The sequence below is a fragment of the Neltuma alba genome, unplaced genomic scaffold, assembly GCF_004799145.2.
Source record: "Neltuma alba isolate B1F8T4 unplaced genomic scaffold, ASM479914v2 tig00005864_pilon, whole genome shotgun sequence".
NCBI lineage: Eukaryota > Viridiplantae > Streptophyta > Magnoliopsida > Fabales > Fabaceae > Neltuma > Neltuma alba.
This window is the reverse complement of record NW_021634260.1, coordinates 51,132-57,249: the sequence shown is the minus strand read 5'-3', so window position 1 is coordinate 57,249 and position 6,118 is coordinate 51,132.

Sequence of the window (6,118 nt, the reverse complement as noted above, 5' to 3'; positions counted from 1 at the left end):
TAATTTCAATTGTCATTAAGTTAATTAAAAAGGGAAAATGCAAGACTAAGTAGGTACTTGACACTTGGCTTCTCATTAATGTGGGTAGATGGAATATTTTGTGAGCATTAATGAGCTCATCCTCCCCATTTTTTTGATCAAAGTTTCGGCCAAGGAGAGTTAGAGAGGAAAAAGGAAGAGCTTCAAAGGAAAACCAAGAGAAAGGCATCAGCTTTGGTCATTCAATCAAGGATTCAAGGTGAGTTCTTAGTTCTAGATGTGTTCTTGCCTTGTTTTCCTTCTCTTCTATGGTTGAAAAATCTGTCCTCTCTCTCTCTCTAATGGTTGGTCGAACTGAACAATAAAAGGGGAAGGGAGTTTTGTTCATCATACTTGCTAAGACACAACAACACAAGTTAGATCCTAGTGTTTGCAAGTGATTATAGTTGGTTTTGAAGCATTTTTCATGGTTATTTCCTTGAGTGTTATTTTCGGCCAAAGCAAGATATGAATCCTAGGATATGTTTTTCAAATTTTTGAGGCTTCCATTGTGTTCAAAATGAAGAATAGTGTAGGGTAAACCTAAAGAACAAGTGTTGGAAGCTATAGAATCAAAGTTGCAATTTTTGGGTTTTATACCCTAAGGGTTCGGCCAAGCTGAAACTGGAAGAGGAAAATTTATTTTGTTAAATCCAAGTAGATATTTGGAATCTACATGAAAAATCATGTGGGGTTGAGTTAAGAGGGAATTTTTAGGGTTTATGGAAACCAACTCTAAATATTCAAGAACAAAGATGGAAGCTTTAAGGGGTTTAGGAGTTACTTGAGATATGTTATTGATTTTATGAGGAATGGTTGATGATTTTTACTGCCCTTTTTGTGGATTGCCATGTTAGGGTTTGACACTTGTGGAAGCAAGAAGGAACAACAAGAAAAACAAAAAAGCATTGGATCAAGGTAGTGGGATCTAATTAGCCATTAATGTTAACTTTGCATTGTTATTTATGGCATGTATGCTTGCTATTATATGGTTGAACTATGAAGTTGTGATATGGTTGCTCCTTGCATTTGTTGCCATAGCCTTGCATGTTAAGGTTGCCTATTTATAAAAGATTAGTTCTTCTATGATAGCTAATGTTGAAATGCTTTATAATGATGCATGTTAATGTTTGGTTGATTGATCTTGCTACTGGGATTTCTTAAAATCTCATCCCCCAAATATAATCTAACATTTTAGGGCCTGAAACTACTATGAGAAAGCTGCAGATTGGAGGCTAAAGTATGGTGTTTTGCCATAAAATTCGTGGACCCTTTTTGGTTATGTATATATTAAGCTAACAGTGCTGTAAGCACACTGACACTGCCATGTTCGAGTGACTTTTTGGTTATGGTCCCGGAAGCTTTTAATCACGAAATTTGGTATGATGAAAGATAACGTCCTGAGCTTTACTTTGATAGCTAACATGTTAAAAATGGCCAAGTATACGAATTTGATTGATTTTTCAAAGTTAAAGGTCAGAATCTGGGAAAAGGGATTTTTGGCAAATGGACAGTGTTGCATTTCACAAAAACCTGATGCTTTTCATATGGAAATGGATCATGAGATTATTTTTCCATGAAAGATGTCACATCCAGTATTATGATAATTGGAGACAAGAAATATTCTCAAATTATTGAGGATTAAAAGTAATAAGGAAAAGTCAAAGAATTTTGGTGGAAAATAATTACAGTAATTTTCCAAGCCAATTATAGGAAATTGACTAATTAAAGAAAATTGGTCAAATGTAAATAAGGAAAAATATTTTCGAGCCATGGAAAATTAAGGAAAAATAGGGATAATATCCTTTGAGATTTATATGAAATTATAAAGTTGGTTTTATGACCAAATTACCCTTAGAGAAATTATAAGAGAATTTAAGGGTGATTTAGGCTAATTGAGGGATTTTATTTGGAAATTCCAAATAAATATTTTAAGAGGAATAAAATTCCAAGAAAATTCCTATAAGATCCCAAGGAATTATAAGGAATTATGGAATTAAATCGAAACCCTCAAGTGTCCAAGATTTTTCCAAATAAATGTGAAAAGTGGAAAAATCCCTAAAGAGAGGGAAATTAATTTTCCTTTTTATTTAAATATTAGGAAATTAATTTTGAGACAAAGAGGACAATTTGGGAAGACAATAATGAGGAGAATAAATTAAGGATCTAATAGAAAATAATTACAGAGACTAAGATACTGTAATTATAAAAAAGAAGTTAAACTCAGAGCCTAAAGTATACCGATAAAGCAAGATTGGTGTCTTGCAAATCCAAGGGATCCTATTGAGCCATGTGTCAAGCTCTTGAAGGAGAAGATTTGAATTAGCCAAGTGTCATTCCATGAATGGAGAGGATTTTGACTTTAGTAAATAATTTCATTTGGAATTATGTTAATTAAGATAGAGGAATCAAGACTTAGTAGGGTAATGACACTTGGACTATCATTAAAGAAGGTGGTTGGGATATTTTGAAGCCTTAATCAAGCTCTTCTCTCCCCATTTTCAGATGTTCATTTCGTGCAAGGGAGAAAAATAGAGAAAAAGAGAGAGTTTGAGAGGAAACAAGGAGAAAGGGAGCACTTTTGATCATCCTAGCAAGGTTTCAAGGTTAGATCTTGGTCCTAGAAGTGTTCTTGCTTTGGTTCTTTCATTTTTATGGTTTAAAATCTGTCTCTTCCCTCTCTTAATGTGGACCAAACTGATTAATAAAAAGGGGAAAGAAGTTTTGATCATAACACTTGCTAAGACACAACAACACAAGCTAGATCCTAGTATTGGCAAGTGAGTTTAAGTGATTTTAAAGCATTTTTCATGGTTGTTGTTGTGAGAGTTATTTTCGGCCAAGTGAAGAACTGGACCCTAGGATGAGCTTTTCATTGTTTTAAGGCTTCCATGATGCTTAAAATGAGGAATGGTGTAGGGTAGACTAAAAGAAACAAGTGTTGGAAGCCTAAAAGCAAAGCTGAAAATTTTGGGTCAAAACCTCTAGTGGTTTGGTCGGTTTGTGGCTGGAAGAATCAGTTTCATTTTTACAAATCTAAGCCTATTTTTGGAATCTACATGAAAATCCATGTAGGAACAAGTCAAGGAGTGATTTTTAGGGTTAAAGAGAACCAAATCTAAAACTAGTGAACAAAGGAGGGAACTTTATGGTCCAAGAATCATTTTGATGTATGTTCTTGCTTTTTCATGGTTGGATAATGATTCTTGCTGCCATTTTTGTTGAATCACATGGTTAGGGTTTGATATTTGTCAAGGGAAAGAGGAGAAGGAAGAAAGGCTAAGACTTTTGAAGCAAGGTAGTAAGTTAAACCTAGCTACTACCACTAACTAGCATTGTTGATTATTGTATGGTTACTTGCTATTATTGTGATTGAGCTCTCTTGATTGTTATGTGGCTGCTCTTTATAGTATCTTGCTTTGGCCTTTGCATGATTGAGTTTGCCAAATGATAAGCATGTTAGTTCATCCATAGCAGCTAATGTGATCATGCATAATAATGATGCTTGCTTGTGATATAGTTGGTTAATTTACTACTGGGATTTCCAAAAATCTCATCCCCCAAGAATCATGTAACATTTTAGGGCCTGAATCTTCAAAAGGGAAGCTGCAGATTGAAGGTTGAATTGTGGAGTTTAGCCACAAAATTCGTGAGCTTATTTTGGTTATGTAAATATTAAACTAACAGTGCTGGAAGCACACTGACCCTGACCGGTTCATGTGACTTTTTGATTATGTTTCCAAACGTGTTAAATCGTGAAATTTGGCATGATGAAAGATGACATCCTGAGCTTCAAATTGATAGCTAATACGTTAAAAATGGCCCAGTATACAATTTATAATGATTTTTGAAAGTTAATGGTCAGAATCTGGACATCAGGGTTTTTGGCAAATGGACAGTGTTGTTTTCTTAAAAACTGACGCTTTCTCATAAATAATTGGACAATGAAATTATTTTTCCTTGAAAGAGGACTTAAAGAGCTTTAAGTAGAATTTTGAATCACCCCAATTGGATTTTTGTAGAATAAGTTATGAATTTTTAAAGTTGGGCCAGAAAAACTGGATTTTTACCTAATGAACAGTGAAAATCCGAAAATTAGCCTTTTTATGGTAAAAAGTGAGCCCAAGACCATCCAATGTGGTCAAAAATGATTTTGAAAAGGGACCTAAGTCAATATTATAGTAAGGTGTGACAAAAGAGGACTTAAAGAGCTTTAAGTAGAATTTTGAACCACCCCAATTGGATTTTTTTAGAAAAAGTTATGAATTTTTTAAGTTAGGCTAGAAAAACTGGATTTTTACCCGATGAACAGTAAAAATCCGAAATTTAGCGTTTTTAAGGTGAAAATTGAGTACAAGACCATCCAATATGGTCTAAAGTGGTTTTAAATGAAACCTAAGTGGATATAATAGTAAGGTGTGACATTCCTCTCCTAGCATGATGTTGAGCATGATTTTATGTGGCTTAAAGATGTCTTGAAGTTTATAACATGTCACATTGTAGCTTGCTTGATTTACATGATGATTCTAGTTCAATTGCTACTAAGATTTTCATGAAATTTCATTCCCCTATGTCAACTTATTATCAATTAGGAGGTGCCTCATCTGTAACATCCTAACTTTTGGGCCTAGAAGTACCAGAAATAGCCTGAATTGGATAGGCTACTAGACCCTTTTTAGCAAAGGTCCTAAAGATGAGAAAGAAAGTTAAAGCATTTTCAAGGACTAAACTGCAAAGTAAAAGTTTTAAGGGGCTAAAGTGTAATCAAAGTTAAAGGCTCCAGTAAAGTCTTAAAGGCCAAGAAAGAGAAAAGAGACTAGATACAGGCCAAAGGTTAAGTTAAAAGCCTCAAAGGGATAGTTTTATAAGGTTGAACCTAAGTAGGGATAAGCCGTAAATTAAGAAAGTTACAGCCATTCGGGGTAAAAAATGAAAAGTACATAGAAAATTCTAAGAAAATCTCAAAAAATGGAAATAATATTCTAAGACTCTTTTATCAAGAGAAATGACAAAAATATCCCTGAAAAAGCTTAAATGGAATTTATAAAGTTATGGCCAGTAAAAAGTACACTTTTGAAGGTAATTATTTAAAATAGCAAGAGACATAAAAAATATATGCAAAAATGAGGTTAAATGATTAAAACGTTATACTAATTTAAAAAATTAGTCTCACAATAAAAAAGGCCAATGGAATGGCTTTAATAAATATAAAGCCAGTTATACTGTTAAAAGGATATTTTAGTAAATGATTTTTATGCAAGGCTTAAAGGAAGTGTTATGGCTTGAGAAAATTCATACGTATTCTCTAGAATTAAAAGGAATTTGTGGAGTAGACAGAAGAATTTTCTAAGCTCTGAAAGGCCATGAAGAAAGTCAGAAAAATGTGAGCCAAGTAAAGTAGGAGGAAACTTAGGGAACAAGTTTTGATCCAATAGCTAGGATCTAATCTTGTCACATTCAGTAATATGGTAATTAGGAATAAAGATATTTCTAAATATTCAAAGGCCAAAAAGAATAAGGAGATATAGGAGATTTATGGTGGAAAATAATTATTATAATTTTCCAAGTTGATTATGAAAAGTTTGACTAATTAAAAAAATTGGTCAAGAATAATTATGGAAAAATATTTTTAAGCCTCAAAAAATTTAGAAAAAATAAGGAAAATGTTCCTTCGGAATTATATGAGATTATAAAATTGGTTTTATGACCAAATTACTGTTAGAAAAATTACAAAGGAATTTAAGGATGATTTAAGCTAGTTTAAGGCTTTTTATTTGGAAAATTCCAAATAAATATTGGGAAGGAGAATAAAATTTCCAAAAAATTCTTATGATATCCCAAAGAATTATAAAAGGTTATGAAATTAAAAGAAGACCCTCAAATATCCAAGATTTTTCCTAATTCCTTTGAAAATTGGAAAAATCAATAAAGAGAAAGAAATTAGTTTTCCTTTTTAGTTAATTATTGGGAAATTAATTTTGAGATAAGAGGAAAATTTGGGAAGATAAAAATAAGGAGAATAAATTATGGATTTGACAAAAAATAATTACAAAGGCTAGAGCACTGTAATTATAGAAAAGGAATTAAACCCAGAGTCAAG